Below are 18,890 nucleotides of genomic sequence, written 5' to 3'. Positions count from 1 at the left end.
CGTCACTGGATTGGCCATGCTAACATGGTCGCAGTGTGCAATTTAGGTGGGTTGGGCTAGCCATGGTTAATGTGGGGTTATGCGGGTAGGGTGGGTGAGCAGGTCATTGCAGACTCGATGGGCAGAATAAACTCTTTCTGCACCCACGGGATTCTGTGATTCTAACTAGTTTTGATTGTTGTTCATTCAACTCAGATACATATGATTCCTTTATGATTCTGTGGGTGCTCACTCACTCATTTCCTTCAGTTTTACATCAATTTCACACTGTATGTGAGGGTGGGAATGGATTTGTAAATATAAATACTCCAATCAAAACCCCTCACAGGTCAGGAACTGTTTCTGCTACTTTCATCACTCACACGGAAGAGGAAAATAAAGGTTCAGTCACAAATCTCACAGGAACATAGCGATTATAATCACCAGGAAAGGCTGAACAGGTCGAAACGCTTTTCACAAGAAAAGAGGAGTCTCAGAGACAGCCTGGTACAAACAGAAAGCATTGTGTCTGTGTTTTCAGAGTTTTGAGGTTGAAATCTTTGGGTTGGAAGCATGTTTCATTGCCCCAGATCATCAAAGGTGATATCTAAATGTGCATCTTTCTTTCTATCTGTCTGAGTTAACAATCAGTTGGACAGGTCAATGTCTGAGTGTCTTACCAAATCCCTGATTGAAACTGTCTCCGCCCACAAACTCAGCTGCCTCACCACTCACTAGGTCATGGAGAAACTCTGCTGTTACAATGAGAACTGTCTTTGCTGTCACCGCTCCTCATGCTTCCGCTTAATCCCCACTTCCCTTCATTAAATCCCAGCTACCTCTAGTCCACCCATGTGGACATGTTGAAGAGCATGACAGGAGATTGGATTGAAACCAAGAGTTCAATAGCCAGAATGAAATAGGAAGAAGTCAATAAAAGGTGATTGTGGATCCTAGGGGATACAGACTCCAGGATTAGTCTTTGTGGGCATTCCTGCAGTAATACACGACAGTATTCCATGATGAGAGTTAAACCCGGGTGGCAGGAGAGGGAGCCACTGAACATTAGCAAGTTAATTTCAAACACAGGAGGTTTGTTCAGTCAGTAACAATGTGTTCGATATGGAGGTGAATTGAGCAGTGACGGGAAATGTTACCACAAGCTGACAATGGAAAACTTTCCTTGGAACAGGAGGAGGCCATTCAGCCCCTCGACTTTGCTCTGCCATTCATGATGATCATAGCTGATGTGTGACATAACGTACAATTTTCAAAACCCTCTAATTTCATCAATAAACTCCTCTGCAACAGACAAGATGAGAATTGGAAAACTAAACATCTGCACATGCTGGGAAAAACTGAAAAAAATAAAAGAAATTGCTGGAAAAATTCAGCAGATCTGGCAGCATTTGTGGAGTGAACCTTTCAGGACCAGTGACAAGTCAGGTGACCAGCCGCAGCTGACCATTCTGCCTGTTCTGGAACACTCTCTGGAACAAGTTCTGGTGTGAGATTGTCAATGATAATTGAGAGAAATAGGAGGACGGGCTCAATCAGAATAAGGAATTCACTTCACCCGAACAGTGGGACACTCACCGACACAGTCACACTGCAGAGAGGCATTTCACCTGCCCCACGTATGAGAAGGGATTTACTCGACCTCACAATCTACTGAGGCAGATCTCATTCAGATGCTCAGTGAAGAGAAGGGATTCAGTTATTCATCCCACCCCCTGAGACTCCAGCGTGTTCACACTGGGTAGGAGCTGTTCACCCCTCTGTGTGACAAGAGATTTGCTGCGTCTTCAACACGATTGAGAGCCCAGTGAGTGCTCACAGGGAAGTGGTCATCCCCCTGCTCCATGTGGACTGCAGGACTCTGATTCTGATGTTACTGTCCATCAGAGTCAGGAGTGGACCTTGTACATGATGACACTGTTGGAGTATTGATGTTGTTGTTAACCACATTAACTGGGCTGGAGGTGACTGAACTTACATTGCCACTTTCTGAACCTCAGGATGTCTCTCTGGGCAGTAAGTCCCCACAAACAGCAATGTGACAATGAGCAGGGATCATCTGTTTTGATTTAAATTGTGATTGTAGCACAGCTGCTTCACAGCATCAGGTACAAGGTTGGAGTCCAGCCTTGTCCAACGGCCTGTGTGGAGTTCCCACATTCTCTCCATGATAGTGTGGGTCCCCTCCAGGTGTTCTGGTTTCCTCCCACAGTCCAAAGATGTGCAGGTTAGGTGGATCAGTCGTGCTAAATTGTCCACAGGATCCAGAATTGTACAGACTAGGTGGATCAGCCATGGGAAATGCAGTGTTACAGTGATGGAGTGCTCTGGGCGTGATGTTCTTCGGATGGTCGGTGGGGTTTGATGGGCCAATGCTCTCCTTCCACACTGTAGGGATTTTATTCTATGATTGAGGATAAATGCTACACAGCAGGGTGTCCTTGGAAAAGGAGCATGTGGTGTGGATCAATGCTCTCGATGCCTTTAGATAGAAGTGGGCACCGCAGGGGATATAGTGCTTTATCTCCATCGCTGCCCCCTCCCCACAACTCTACTTTGATTTAGTCCCTTCTCATTCTGACACTTGTAATGGTTTGCTTGGCCCGAAATGGGCTTTGTTTGGAAATATTCAATTGGTTACACAAATGGTTGACTGCTGGTGATTATATGTCTAGATTAGAGTGGTGTTGGAAAAGCACAGCAGGTCAGGCAGGATCTGAGGAGCCGGAAAATCAACATTTCAGCAAAAGGCCTTTTCCAGCATCCCTCTAATCTAGGCTCTTGTTTCCAGCATCTGCAGTCCTCACATTTGCACTGCTGGTGATTATATGTTAACCAAAAGCAAAATGGCGTACTGATGATTTTGATGGTGGGTAGATTGCTGTGCTCACATTTCTGGGTCGGAGAAATGGGGAAAAAGAATGCTTCACAGCTAACAGAACGAGAACTGAAAAGCAGTTAAATCAAACCAAAGGTTCAGACAGGGAGGGAATATTTCCCTGGAGTTTGAGTAGCTGGAAAGTGATTGTGTCCAGGAATAGACAGGATTTTGTTTTACAAGGGTTGAAAGTTTTAAAACTGTTATATTCAGACAGTTTACGTTATTTTCTTTAATTTTATTTGCTGTGCAAAATAACTTTTACAACATTTTAAAACCAAAATTTACAAACCTTTTGTTAAAGATAAATGTTAAATAAAATCCATCAAACCATCCCTCACTGAAAACTGTTGTGGAAGTGCAATCTCCTGGAGAATCCCTGCGAACTCCTTCCTGCCCAGGCTCCATGACTATATACAGACCTGGGGGATAGCAGCAGGAGGAGACCATTCAGCCTTTCAATCCTGCTCCACCATTCAATGGGAAACAGCTGACCATCCAGCTCAGTCTCCTGCTGTGTTCCAATCCCTTTTCATGACTTTACCTTGAAGAACTATATCTAAGTCCTCCTTTAGCTTCAACTGCCTTTTGTTCCAGTGATGTTGCTGTGTTACTGTGTGGTTGTAGGCAGGGGTAATGTGATGGTGCTACCTCCTGGAGGATGCACTCAGCGTCCCTCATCATCCTGCAGGAACATCAACTGGGGTTCAGCAACTAGAGATAGAAACCATTTCCAGGATATGGGCATCACTGGCTCAGCCAGCATTTATTCCCCATCTCTAGTTACCCTTGAGAAGATGGTAGGGAGCTGCTGTCTTGTACAATTCACAGTCCATTTGGTGCAGAGAGATCGAAAATGCTGCGATGAGAGTGTTGCAGGATTTTGGCTGAGTGATTCTCTGTCTTTGCTTCTTCAAATGCTGGTTAACTTAATCATGATCTGCACATGACTTTGAGATTTCAGTCTGCAAATCTTCACCATCTAGCACCCTGTATAAAGGAATATGTACATGTTAGAAATTCAGAGCAGACAATTCTACTTACTCTTTTTCCCTTTCTTCCCTCAAAGCTGTAACCCTCCAGCCCACTTACTCTCTCCCACCATTCTGACTCTGCTACCCCCTAATGTACACCCTCCCCATTCCCATGGAGTAACTGATAAACAGATCCATGCCACCACTTCCCGTCCCTGGTTAGACTCTGCACCCTTTCTGGGTTCACTTCCTTTCCCTTCAGTTGCTGCAAGTGAATAATGTAACAGCAGAATGAAACAAAAGGAAAGAAAGGGAGGTGGCAGATCCTGGACAGAAGAGGAACCTTCAATCTGGGAGAATGGATCAGATCCTTCTTCGTTCCCCATTAGTTGATTCCGACCATTACAATGAATTGGGGATGGAGAGTGGTCCTACATGGATGTAGTGATACTTTGACCCCCTCCCCCAACAGATCAATACTATGAGTAAATACGTTCCTCCTCCAGCCAATCACAGTGTGAAAAACTTTCCGCAAAGCATATTTACCCAAAGCACATGCTCCAAAACCCGCACACATTTTGTACATGTACAGTGCCGTGTTTCCCCACACATGTGTGGTCCCTGCCTCAGGGATTGTGGGAGTTGTAGTCCCCATGACGCCATTGGAGCACTGTCTCTGGAAAGTCAACGAAAAGTGTAGACTGGAGGGTGTTGTGTATCTGATCCCCATTCAGACACACATAACATTTGGATTGTCACTGGGTTTTATTGAAACATCTGCTTCCACAACCTGATTTTCTGATGTAAGGAATATAGATTCAGCCAACTGGGGTGTGGCGAGGATAATAGGAGCAGGAGATTTTAAGCAGAGGTGACTCAATGGTTAGCATTGCTGACTCACAGCGTCAGAGACCTGGATTTGGTTACAGCCTTAGGCAACTGTGTGGAGTTTACACGTGCTCCCTGCGTCACTGCGGGTTTCCTCTGGGTGCTCGAGTTTCATTCCACAGTCCAAAGATGTGCAGGTAAAGTGGATTGGCTATGCGAAATTCCCAGTGCCCATACCTGTGCAGGTTAAGCCATTAACCATGGGAAATACAGGGAATGGGTGAGTGTGAATGGGATGCTCATGATAGGGTTGGTGTGGACTCCATGGACGATTACCCTATTTCTGCACGGTAGGGCTCCTATTCCATTCTCATATAGAAGAATGTACCTATCTCAATGTGCTGTGTATCTGTGGAATTCCCTATTCAAAATGCGGTAGATGCTAGGACAATGAGCAAATTTACTGAAGAAATACAGATGTTGAATTTGCAATGAATTGAAGGGTAAGAGAGAGCAGGCAGGAAAATCCAGCTGAGACCGAGGTGAGCTCAATCAGCATGGTATTAAATGGTGGAGCTGCATTGCCTCTCCTGTGCCCAGTGCTTATCTTCTTGCGGTAATAACGGAAAAGCTGAATCCAAAACTCACCACCTTCACCAAAGGAGATTTTTGGAAAAAGCAGGATAGTCAGGTGGATTAGCGTTTCAAACTTCGAAAGTAAGGAAGCATGTGGGAGAAAATGATTTTTCAATTTTAAACTGAGGTGAGTTAGACCGGTTATAGTCCAACTTATTTAATTGGATCATGATGAAGGAGCAACGCTCCGAAATCCAGTGTGCTTCCAATTAAACCTGAGGGACTATAACCTGGTGTTGTGAGATTTTTAACTTTGTACACCCCAGTCCAACACCGGCATCTCCAGATCATGTAAACTGAGGGGAGACAGTGATTTATGGTTTTAGACTGTTCAGTACATTCACACCGTCCAGAATACTCTGTTTTGAACATCTATCCTGTACTTTATTACAAAGCCAAGGTCTCTGACAATGAAAACCAAAACATCCAGGTAACATGGCCTCACCTCGTAATCTGATAAAAGACTTGTGATAAATCTGGTTGAATTTAGAATACAGTTGGAAAGCGGGAAGATTAAATCCAATCCCAAGATCCTGTGTTTAAACAAAGGAGACTACAATAGGATGAGGCAGGAGTTGGCTAATGTAGACTGGAAGCAAAGACTTTAGGGTGGGACAGTTGACGGACAGTGCGGGAATATCAAATAATCTTTCAAACTGCTCAGCAAAATTATATATCAGTGAAAAGGGAGGACTGTAGGAAATGGAATAATCTGCCGTGGGTGGATAAGGAAATAAGGGAGTCTATCAAACTGAAATAGAAAGCATTCAAATTGGCAAAGACCAAGAAGAAACTAGGAGATTAGAAAAACTTTAAAGATCAACAGAAAGCTGGATGGGATTGGGGGAGAAAAGTGATGAGTAGCTATCCCCAGGGCTGGAATAGCAGTTTACACTGCTAGAGGGGAACCTATTATTTGGGGAACATATGGCCTCTGTAATTGTTGAAGCACTTAACTGTTACCATAGAGATAATCCTGATCAAGTGCAAAATCTCAGCACACTCCAAAAGCTTGTACTTCCAAATAAACCTGTTGGACTATAACTTGGTGATGTGTGGCTTTTAACTTTGCCCACCCCACTCCAACACCAGTTCTTCCACATCAGAATCCTGATAGACAGCCCCACGGAAACTGAAGTGCCTGTCAGATACCTGACTGAGCCACAGGGCCGTGAGGGAGGGGTATGTGGTTTAACCACAAAGTGCTGAGCTTAACTCGACTTTTTTAACTGCCATTGCCATGGAGATAATATTGAGAGACAGCGTCCATTCAAAACACAAACCACAAAGGTATAAGAATGGGAGCGGCACATCGGACAGGCGGGGAGTTACCTGATGCTGCCTGGAGGTGTTCTGCATGTACACTATCCAGGTAACTGCCATGTCTCATCAATAAAGACTCAAAGAAGACCTCTCAGAGTTCTGTGCCCAGTTATTCCTATCCAGCAGGGTTCAGGAATATGAGTACACAGCAGTCAGTCTTCACAATGGAGGATACGAAGAACATGCCAGTAATTGATAAGGAGACTGAGGAAGGTGAGGACCAAGGAACAACCATTATCACGAAAGTGTTAGAGCTGGGCAAGCTAATGGAGCTAAAGGTAGACATGTCTCTTTGCCAGGATGGAATACATCCCAGGGTACTACCAGAGGTGGCGGGAGAAATAGAAAATATATTTGGAGTCAGAGTCCTACAGCAGAGACAGGCCCTTTGGCCCAATCTGGCCCATGCCGGCCAATATGTCCATCCACGCGAACCCATTTCCCTGCACTTGGCCCATCTGCATCTGACCCTTTGCCATCCATGTATTTGTCCAAATGTCTTTTACATGTTGTTAATGTACCCACCTCAACCACTTCCACTGGCAGCTCAGTCCATATACATACCACCTTCTATGTAAAACAGTTGCCCCTCAGGTTCCCTTTCATAATTTCTCCTCTCACCTTAAACTGATGCCCTCTACTCCTTGATTTCCTGGGAAAAAGACTGAGTGCATTCACCTTACCCAAGCCTGTCACAATATTATACACTGCCAGAAATAGATCTCCCCTCTGTTTCCTCTGCTCTAAACAAAAAAGAATCCTCGCTTGTCCAACCTCTCCCTCTAACTCAGACCCCTGAGCCCATTTCTTCTGCACCTTATCCAGTTGAATAACCGAAATCTTCACTGCATTCATCACATTTCCAGTGTCTCCCCACGGCGCTGGAACAGACGTGACATCGCCAACGGATTACAAGCCATGATCGAAAATTAACCCCATTACAACAATCCCGTTTTCATTGTATTTTCCATGGTGCAGGTATCCTTCTGTCTTTCTGGTTGCATGGTTAATTAAAAACTTGTCCTCATACAAAACAAATCTGTAACTTCATTATTCCTGGGAAATGTGACATGTATTTTCAGACTTTTAAAAACAAATGAAAGCTCTCTCCACATTCACCACGCTGACATGGACTTGGCTGTGTCTCAGTAATTTTTCCAGTCACATTGACACTTGAAATATTCGCCCACGGACAGAATACACACCTTTCTTTCCACATGAAAAGGCCAATGATATTCAGATCGGCACGGATTAAGTAACTGTCAAAACTGAACATGAAGTTCAATCTGAATTTCTCATTCACAAATCTGCCCTTTCAGTACCCTACAACAGAGAAAACAAGTCACCACCATTAACACAGGATGGAAATTCATAAGACAATTATAGCATTAAATTGTAGTTTCTTTGTTCCCCCAAAGCTTTAATTCTCAGTCTCACAATTTCTCCCTTCTGTGAACTGAAATCCAAACCAATCTCCTCACCCCTTTCCTCCACACCCAGTTCTAATGCTCTCTCCTCTCGTTGAATTCAGCTTCTTAGCTCCTGCCTGCAGACTAAGGACCAAAACAAAGGTGTGGCACGATGGCACTGCTGCCCCACAGCGTCCGTGTGGAATTTGCATGTTCTCTCCGTGTCTGCGTGGGTTTTCTCCGGGTGCGCCGGTTTTCTCCCACAATCCAAAGATGCATTGGTCAGGTGAATCGGCTAGGCTAAATTGCCCATAGTGTTATGTGCATTAGTCAGAGGGAAATGGGTCTGGGTGGGCTACACTTCCGAGGGTCGGTGTGGACTGGCTGGGCCGAAGGGCATGTTTCCACACTGCAGGAAGTCTAATCTAATCAAATCAATGAATCTGACTCGGAGTCTCCTGGGTGTTGGTGAATCCTCCCCCCACCTCCCAAGGTTTCCTAGTCAGACCAACATTGATTTTTTTTTTCCAATCTGGAACCTCTTATTTATTTCCTCCACACCAACCCTCTGATAAGAACCATCCTGCACACACTGGACAAATCACATCTGGTTGAACTAAAATGAACCAAATTAGAACTTTAATTGCAGGCCTACCTTTGTTCCTTTCCATAACATTCCTGAATCTTCACCTGAGTTCTGATAACTTTCTGCAAAATGCTCCCCCCACCGATACGCCGACCACTTGTCACGATACCAGGGCAGGGACCAGTCCCCTGGGTCCTGTTCTCAGAGGGAGGAAGGGAGGGAGCAGCCAATGACAGATTAATCCCACACATCCAAAGCCTCCCTCGCTGGCACTGACCCATACTGCACATACGCCAACAATTGGCCAGCACTGCGCCCGTGCACAGGTCTCCCCTCCTACAGAGCATGCTCCAGATCACACAGGTGCCTGGGTGATTGACAGCAGCTGTGCCCAATACAGTGGAGGGGGAGGGGCTGCAGGACTGGAACAATGGGATTGTAAACAACGAATGAATGTGGAGGACACTTGGGGATGGACAGGTCAGTGAGGGACAGGAGCAGTGCAGCAGCAGGAGGGAATACTGGACAAAATGAGCAATGGGAGAGTCTGACAGGAGAGAAACGACAGGATGGTTCTGTTTGGAGACTCAGGCAGGGACAGCTGGGAGACAGTATGGCCTGGTGGCTTGGGCATGATTTCCAATCAGCCTCTTCAAAGCCGCTGTTACCAAACTCTGAACCCGATTCTCTTGGTCCAGAGGTAAGGACACTACCGCCATTTCTTGGTGGGCTAGTGGAAAGAAGGGAAGATTTTCTCAATCTCACTCACATGGAAACTCCATGAGCTCCTCCCACTTACTGTCTACGGTGGGAATGGAGGAGACAGAGCAACTGGAAGGGGGTTAGGGATATAGGGACTGCCTTTCAAAAGGAACTCATCTGTGTTGGTGTTATTAACAAGACTCAGTACACAGTCACCAACACAAAGCTGGTGTATGTGAAATTTATCCAGAATATTAACACCCATAACTGGGTGACGCAGACCCCAATGTACAGAGTTAAGTCCGGGATATTAATAACGGCTTTGTGTGTGAGAAATCACGTCTCATGAACTTGATTCAATTTTTTTGAAGTAACAACAAAGAGGATTGATGACGGCAAAGCGGTAGAAATAATCTACATGGACTTCAGTAAGGCATTCAACAAGGTTCCCCATGGGAGACTGGTTAGCAAGGTTAGATCTCATGGAATACAGAGACAACTAGCCATTTGGATACAAAACTTGTTCAAAGGGAGAAGACAGAGGGTGGTGGTGGAAGGTTGCTTTTCAGATTGGAGACCTGTGACCAGTGGGATGTCACAATGTATCGGTGCTGGATCCTGAAATGTTCATAATTTATATAAATGATTTGGATGTGAATATAGGAAGTAATGTTCGTAAGATGACCCCAAAATTGGAGGTGTAGTGGACAGTGAACAGGATTACCTCAGATTATAATGGGATCTTGATCAGATGGTTGAATGTGCTGAGGACTGGCAGATGGAGTTTAATTTAGATAAATGTGAGGTGCTGCATTTTGGAAAAGCAAATATTAGCAGGGTGAATACACTTAATGATAAGGTCCTCGGGATTGCTGCTGAGAAAGAGACTTTGGAGTACAGGTTCATAGCTCCTTGAAATGCAGAATCACAGGTAGATAGGATAGTTAAGAAGGTGTTTAGTATATTTTCCTTTATTGGTCAGAGCACTGAGTATAGGAGGTGGGAAGTCATATTGCGGCTGTACAGGGCCTTGGTTAGGTCATGCTTGGAATATTGCATGCAATTCTGATCTCTTTCCTATCAAAACAATATTGTGAAACTTGAAAGGGGTCAGCAAAGTATTACAAGCATGTTGCTAGGGTTGGAGGATTTGAACCAAAGGGAGCGGATGAATACACTGTTTTCCCTGGAGCGTCAGATGCTGATGGGTGACCTTATAGAGGTTTATCAAATCAGTAGGGGCATGGATAGGGAAAATACACAAGATCTTTTCCCTGCGGTGGGGAGGAGGCATGATGGGGGATGGGAGACAGAGGGGAGACACCGAGAGGGGGAGGGTGACCGTTATTTTGTAGATTACAACACAACCCTGTTCCTGTTCTCTCCCTATCCCCTTCAATCCCTCTGAAGGGCTCAGAACAAGTGTACAGTCCCTGGAAAGTAGAGCTTCAGGGTGATCAAGTGCTGAAGGTCAGCTACCTGACCTGCTGTGCTTTTCCAGCGCCACACTTTAACACAAGCTGGAAGAACAACACCTCATTTTCTACTTGGACATCCTGAACACCTCTATCAAATTCAATAATTTTAGGCCCTGAACTCTCCAATGTCCTAGCGCCCTAGCCTCTTAACCCACACACCAGTCCTTGTTATCATAGAGCATGCCATTACACACTACCTATGGTTCGCCACTAACAGTCCTCATAAACAGCTATTCACCCTCCCCCAGCCAGTTCGTTATCCACTCCGTTGTCCAACTGCTCCCATCTCTTTCTTTGGACTCTATCCCCACCTATCATGTACTCCTTAACCCCTACCTTCTGCATAAAAAGCGACATTTCTTTTCAGTCACATCGGCTCTGAGGAAGGCTCAGCGAATCCAAAATGTTAATTCTGATTTCTCTTCTCAGATGCTGCCAGACCTGCTGAGCTTTTCCAGTACCTTTTGGTTATTGTGAGATTTACAGCATCCGCAGCTCTTTTGGTTCTAATTTACCAGGAATTTCTAATTCAGGTCTAGCCACCTAAAACCGTGTGTTTATCAACATTCCCAGTCCATACAAACTCAATTTCTCTCCCAATCTCTGCTGTCTCTCTCATTCCCTTCACACTCACGGAGTACACCCGCACCATAGTGACAGTGCACCTGCACAGTTTATGGTCACATGTTGGCCCACTGGACCCACCCCTCATTCACTCCCATTGTCTGGAGGATCACATCAACTCTCCTATTGGTCTGAAGCTGCCATCAATCTCACCGGCCCCATTGTGACACGAGTTGTGCGCTCCTCCCAGGAGTATTGGAGGCTGAAGGGTGACCTTATAGAGGTTTATCAAATCATGAGGGGCATGGATAGGATAAATAGACAAGCTCCTTGCCCTGGGGTGGGGGTGTCCAGAACTAGCGGGCATAGGTTCAATGTGCGAGGGGAAATATATAAAAGGGATCAGAGGGTCAACTTTTTTCACAACAGGTGGTGTGTGTATGGAATCTTCTGTCAGGGGAAGTGGTGGAAGTTGGTAAAACTAGACCATTTGGCATCTCGATGGGTGTATGTATTGGAAGGGTGTAGTGGGATGTGTGCCAAGTGTTGGCAAATGGGACGAGATTAAGTTCGGATATCTGGTCAGCATGGACTAGTTTGACCAAAAGGGCTGTTTTCATGCTGTATATCTCTATGGCTCTGCACTGGCATGAGCTTCAACATTCAGTGAAAGGGGGCAGTATCACAGAGTAGAGGGACTGGGGGCTATTCAGCCCATTGGGGCTGTACTCTCTCTCTCTGGAGATGGTGCCAGTCTGTCCCAACTCACCTCCCATTTGCCTGTAAGAAATCTGCTCCTAGTTGAAATCACTGCTTAACTTTCTGAGTTCCAAGGAGAATTATCCGACCTTCTGCTAACTCTCCACATAGAGAAACGTATCTTACTTTAATGTTTCAGTGTTATCGAGATGTACAGCACAGAAACCAACCGTTTGGTCCAACTTGTCCATGCCGATCAGATATTCTAAATTAATCTCGTCCCATTTGACAACACTTGGCCCATAACCTTCTAAACCTTTCCTAATCACTTACCCAATCTTTTAAATGTTGCCTTTTAAATGTTGCAATTGTTCCAGCCACCACACTTTCTCTGGCAGCTCATTCCATACACATAGCACGTTCAGCATGAAAACAATGCCCCTCAGATCCCTTATAAATTGTTTTCCTCACTCCTTAAGCCTGTGCCCCATAGATTTGGACACACCTAACCTGTGAATAAGATCCTGGTTGATCACCCTATCCATGTCCCTCACAATTGTATCAACCACTGAGGTCATCTGTCAGCATCCGATGCTCCAGGGAAAACAGCCCCAGCCTATTCAGCCCATCCCTATATAGCTGAAACCCTCAACCCTAGTAACATCTTTGCACATCTTTTCTGAACCCTTTCAAGTTTCACAATATCATTCCGATAGCGGGGAAACCAGGACTGAAAGCAAAATTTCAGAAGTGGCTGAATCAATGTGCTGAACAGCCACAAAATGCCGTCACAACTCGTGTACTCAATCCACTAACCAGTAAAGGCAAGGATACTAAACGCCTTCTTCACTACCCTGCCTATCTATGACTCCACTTTCAGGAACTATGAACCTGCACTCCAAGATCTTTGTTCAGCAACGCTCCTCAGGACCTTTCCATTAAGTGTATTAGCCCTGCCCTGATTTGATTTTCCAAAATGGAGCACCTCACATTTTTCTGAATTAAACTCCATCTGCCACTCCTTAGCCCATTTGTTTGAAGTCCCATTGTAATCTGAGGTAACCTTCTTCCCTGTCCACTGCACCTCCAATTTTGGTATCTATGTAAAGTCACTGACCATGCCTCCTATATTCACATAGAAAACATTTACATAAATGAAGAAAAGCAGTGGACCCAGAAACGATCCTTACAGCATATTGCTCATAGAACATAGAACATTAAAACACAGTACAGGCTCTTCGGCCCTCAATGTCGCGCCGACCTGTCATACCAATCTGAAGCCCATTTAACCAACACTATTCCATGTACGTCCATTTGCTTGTCCAATAACGACTTAAATGTACTTAAAGTTGGTGAATCTACTACCGTTGCAGGCAAAGCATTCCATACACGGACTACTCTCTGAGTAAAGAAATTACCTCTGACATCTGTCCTATATCTATCACCCCTCAATTTAAAGCTATATCTCCTCGTGCTCGCCGTCACCATTCTTGGAAAAAGGCTCTCCCTGTCCACCCTATCTAACCATCTGATTATCTTGTATGTCTCTATTAAGTAACGTATCAACCTTCTTCTCTAACGAAAACAGCCTCAAGTCCCTCAGCCTTTCCTTGTAAGACCTTCCCACCATACCAGGCAACATCCTAGTAAATCTCCTCTGCACCCTTTCAAAGCTTCCACATCCTCCTTATAATGTGGGGAACAGAACTGTACACAATACTCTAAGTGCAGCCTCACTAGAGTTTTGTACAGCTGTAGCATAACATCATGGTTCCGGATTTCGATCCCCCTGTTAATAAAAGCTAAAACCCTGTATGCCTTCTAAACAACCCCGTCAACCTGGTGGCAACTTTCAAGGAAATGTGTACCTGGACACTGAGATCTCTCTGCTCATCTACACTACCAAGAATCATACCATTAGCCCAGTACTTTGCATTCCAGTTACTCTGACCAAAGTGAATCACCTCACACTTGTCCGCATTAAACTCCATTTGCCACCTCTCAGCCCAGTTCTGCAGCTTATCTAAGTCTCTCTGTAACGTACAACATCCTTCGTCACTATCCACAACTCCACCAACCTTCGTGTTGTCTGCAAATTTACTAATCCATCCTTCTACGCCCTCATCCAGGTAGTTTATGAAAATGACGAACAACAGTGGACCCAACGCCGACCCTTGCGGTACACTACTGGCAACTGGACTCCAGGATGAACGTTTCCCATCAATCACCACTGTCTGCTTTCAGCGAGCCAATTACTGATCCAAACTGCTTTATCTCCCACAATCCCACCCTTCCGCATTTTGTACAATAGTCTACTGTGGGGAACCTTATCGAACGCGTTGCTGAAATCCATATACACCACATCAACCGGTTTACTCTCACCTATCTGTTTGGTCACCTTCTCAAAGAACTCAATAAGGTTTGTGAGGCACGACCTACCCTTCACAAAACCGTGCTGACTATCCCTAATCAAATTATTCTTTTCTGGATCATATCTCTTATAACCTTTTCCAACACTTTACCAACAACTGATGTAAGGCTCACTAGTCTATAATTACCAGGGTTGTCTCTACTCCCCTTCTTGAACAGGGGAACCACATGTGCTATCCTCCAGTCTTCTGGCACTATTCCTGTAGACAATGATGATTTAAAGATCAATGCCAAGGCTCGGCAATCTCTACCTTGGCTTCCCAGAGGATCCTGGGATAAGTTCACTGGGCCAAATGGGTTTTATCTATTTTCACACTCTGCAAGATTTCTAATACCTCTTCCTCATGAGCCTTAATCCCACCTAGTCTAGTAGCCTGTATCTCAGTAATCTCAACAACATTGTCATTTTCTAAAGGGAATACTGTTGAAAAATATTCATTTAGTGCTTCCCCTATCTCCTCTGACTCTACACACAACTCCCCACTACTATCCTTGATTGGCCCTAATCTTATTCGTCATTCTTTAAATACCTATAGAAAGCCTTAGGGTTTACCCTGTTTCTATCCGTCAACAATTTCTCATGTGTCCTCCTGGCACTTCTGAGCTCTTTCTTTAGGACTTTGCTGGCTATTTTGTAACCCTCAAGCGCCCTAACAGACGCTTCACATCTCATCCTAACATAAGCCGCCTTCTTCCTTTTGAAGAGAGATTCCATTTCCTTTGTAAACCACAGCTCCTGCACTCTACAGCTTCCGCCCTGCCTGACAGGTATATACTTATCTCGGACAAATAGGACCTTTTTCTTGATCTTTGAGGGTCCCTATTCTCTGCCTGCTTACTCGTTTATCCTTAGTGTATTTCTGGAATCTCTGGATTCTCTGGGAACCTATTTCCCAAAGCTCTCTCATGTCCCGTTTTTGCTCTCCTGGTTTCCCTCGAGGAGACTCCGACTGCCCCTATACTCCTCCAGGAATTTACACAAACCCAGCTGTCTGCACCTGCCGTATCGCTCCTTCATTTTCTTGACGAGACTCTCAATTTCTCTCGACAGGCAGCATTCCCTACACTACCTATTAAGGCCTTAACAGGAACATACTGTCTGTGTACTCTCGTTGTTGCAGGCCTATGGACGCAATGGCAGATGAGGACAAAGAAGCAATCATTCTCAGTAAAGAGGTGGTGTTGGGAAAGATAACAGCCGAAAGGTAGATGGGTCTCCTGGCCGTGATGGAGTGCATCCCAGGGGACGTTAACAGATGGCAGTGGGTAAATAGCAAATGCACTCGTGATAATTCACTAAAATTTGCTGGACTCTGGGACAGCTCTGACAGATTGGCAAGCTACAAATGTGATGCGAATATTTTAAAATGGACCTGTTAGCATAACTTCTTTGGTGGGGAAAATGCCCGATCTCTTAAGGAAGAAATAGTGAGCTATGTGGATAGAAATTATCTCATTGAGCAGACACAGCATCGATTCATGAAAGGTAGACTTCACTAAGATGAGTGGTAGAGCAATGTGTGCCGAGGCCACTGTAAGTCTGCACAGGGATACAGATAGGCTATGTGAGTGGGTAAGGATCTGGCAGATGAAGGACAAGATTGGGAAACGTGAAGTCATCCATTTTGGTCAGACTAACAGCAAACTGATGATGAAATGGTGAAAACTTGCAGCATGCTGCTGTGCAGAGGGAGCTGGGTGTCCTTATGCACGAATCACAGCAAGTTGGTTTTCAGGTACAGCAGGTAATTAAGACAGTGAAGGGAATATTGTCCTTCATTGCTAGAGGGATGGTTATGCTGCAGCTGTACAGGGTGCTGGGGAGGCTACACCTGGAGTACTGTGTACAGGTTTGGTCCCCTTACATTCGCAAAGATGTACTGACACAGGAGGGAGTGTAGAGGAGGGTCACTAGTTTCAGTCAGGATTTCAGAGGGTTGGCGTATGCAGAGAGATTGAGGAAACTGGTAGTATGCTCATTGGAATTTCGAAATATGGGAGGTTGGATGGGAAAAAAAATAAAATTATGAACGGAGTAGATAAGATAGAAGCAGGGAGGTGATTTCCGCTAGGGGTCGCTTAAACTAGGGAGCAGAGCATCAAAATAAGGGGGTATCAGATTTAGGACTGAGTTCAGGATGGACTTCTTTAGGTAAATCTGTGAATCTGTGGAATTTGCTGCTGAGTGCAGCAGTTTAGGTTATCGACTTGACTATCGTTAGGTCAAAAGGTAGATTTGTGAACAGGAAAGGAATTAAGGGTTATGGTGAGAGAACAGGAAAGTGGAGCAGAGGCCAAGAAAAGATCAGCCCTGATCTTATTAAATGGAAGAGCAGGCTTGAGGGGCCATGTAGCCTACTCCTGCTCCTCTTTCTTATGTTCTTATGTTCCCACTTTCCAGCCTGGGAATAGCAAAGGAATACCTTGTACTGTCAAAATTCGCCTTTGTCCAATTTAGAACACCATTTAGATCTGGTCTATTATTTTCTGTAATTATTTTAAAACTAGTAGAATTATCAAAGAACCCTGACAGCGTGGAAGTAGGCCATTCAGCTCATCACAACCACACGGACCCTCAGAGACTCCTACCTTACCACTGCATTCCCCATGGCTAATCCACCTAGCGTGCACATCCCTGAACAATATGGGCAATTCAGCCTGGAATATCCACACAACCTGCATATCTTTAGATAATGGGAGGAAACCAGAGCAAATAGACGAAACCCACGCAGATAGTAACAACAAGGTGATGATCCCTTTCTTATTTCCCAGTTCCACCAAAATAACTTCACTGGACGTACTCCCAGGAATATCCTCCCTCAGCACAACTGTAATGCTACCTCTAAACAAAAAGGCCACTCAGCCTCCTCTCATGTCCCCCTTTCTATCCTTCCTCTTGCATCGATACCCTGGAACATTACGCTGCCAGTCCTACCCATCTCTGAGCAACGTTTCTGTAATACCCATGATATCCCAGTGCCACATTCAAAACCATACCCTGAGCCCATCTGCCTTCCCTGTCCGGCCTCTTGCATTGAAGTAAATGCAGTGTAACTTGTCAGTTCCACCTGGTTCTGTGCCTTGCCCTTGCCTGTCTTGACTGTCTGACTTCTGAACTGTACCAGCCTCAGACTTACCTCTTTTCTCACTATCTCTTTGGGTTTACCCTCACTGGATTAATGCCACCTGAGTAACACTAGCAAATCTCCCTGCCTGGATATTAGACACTTTCCAATTCAGGTACAATCCATCCTTCTTATGCAGGTCAACTCTACTCCAGAGGAGCTTACAATGATCAAAAGATATGAATCCTTCTGCCCTACACCAGCTCCTTAGCCAATCATTCATCTCCTCCATCCTGCTATTCCTACTCTCACTAGCATGTAGCACCAGAAGTAATGCAGATATTATGGTCGAGGACCTACTTTTTTATATTCCAGGTTAATTTGCTATATTCTCTCATCAGGACTTCATCTCTTCCCCTTCCTATGTCATTGGTACCAATGTACAATGACCTCTCACTGGTCATTCTTCCCTTTGAGAATATTCTGCTACCTGTCCGAAACATCCTTGATCCTGGCACCAGGGAGGTACCACCCCATTCTGATGTCTGTCAGCTACAGAAAGGGCAGTCTGTGCCCAACTACAGAGTCCCTTATCATCCTTGAGCGTTTGGAATCTGATATACCTCTCATTATAGTCGAGCCAGTCTCAGTAGCAGTAACTTGGCTGTCAGTGCAAAATTCCCCTGAGAGTCTATGACCACCTACATCATCCATAATAGTATACTTGTTTCAGATGGGGATAGCCACAGGAGACTCCTTCTCTACCTACCTCCCTCTCCTACCTTTCCGAGAGGTAACCCATCTACCTGACTGTATCGGCAGTTTTTCGGCCTGAAACTGCCACCTATCACACATCCTGACTCTTGTAAATTCTTCATTACCATTAAGCACCGCTCCATCTGATCCATGTGATCCAAGAGGATTTGCATCACTTCCTGTAGGCTATCCTCAGGATCATTCAAACTCCCCCTTCTCTCCTCCAGGAAGTGCACATCACTGTACGAATGGCCATCTCTGCACCTTAATCTGTAGACCCAGAAAAAGGCAGAGTCTTACAGCTTTACAAAAGACTACTCTCGAATACATTAGTACCTGTATTTTACATTTAAAACATTCAACCAAAAGATCATAACAGAGGCACTTAAAATAGTAAACACTCACCCTACTGAATGTTGCAGATTTGAAAAAGTAAAACAGAGTAAGATTTACCTTTGAAGAGACTGAAACCCACTGAGCTGATCCCCGGCTGTGAGTCACAGACATACAGCACGGAAACAGACCCTTCAGTCAAACTCGTCCATACCGACCAGTTTTCCGAACC

At 44.9% G+C, this 18,890-nt stretch overlaps 1 long non-coding RNA gene across 4 annotated transcripts in view; it reads right to left on the bottom strand.

Annotated features, from left to right (window-relative positions):
- Positions 1-3,092: 3,092 nt before the first annotated feature.
- The window catches only part of LOC140483983 (uncharacterized), a 32,114-nt gene continuing 16,316 nt past the window's right edge, over positions 3,093-18,890 (bottom strand). For 2 of the 4 annotated variants that reach the window (XR_011962142.1, XR_011962143.1), the window contains 3 exons: positions 8,701-8,826; positions 7,842-7,959; positions 3,093-3,865 (listed from right to left, as the gene is read on the bottom strand). This is a non-coding gene — a long non-coding RNA (uncharacterized lncRNA). The remainder of the gene's footprint in view (positions 3,866-7,841; positions 7,960-8,700; positions 8,827-18,890) is intronic. The other 2 variants (XR_011962141.1, XR_011962140.1) reach the window with 1 other exon arrangement.

Source organism: Chiloscyllium punctatum, chromosome 12 (genome assembly GCF_047496795.1).
Source record: "Chiloscyllium punctatum isolate Juve2018m chromosome 12, sChiPun1.3, whole genome shotgun sequence".
NCBI classification, from domain to species: domain Eukaryota; kingdom Metazoa; phylum Chordata; class Chondrichthyes; order Orectolobiformes; family Hemiscylliidae; genus Chiloscyllium; species Chiloscyllium punctatum.
This window is presented reverse-complemented; position numbering and strand designations above follow the sequence as displayed.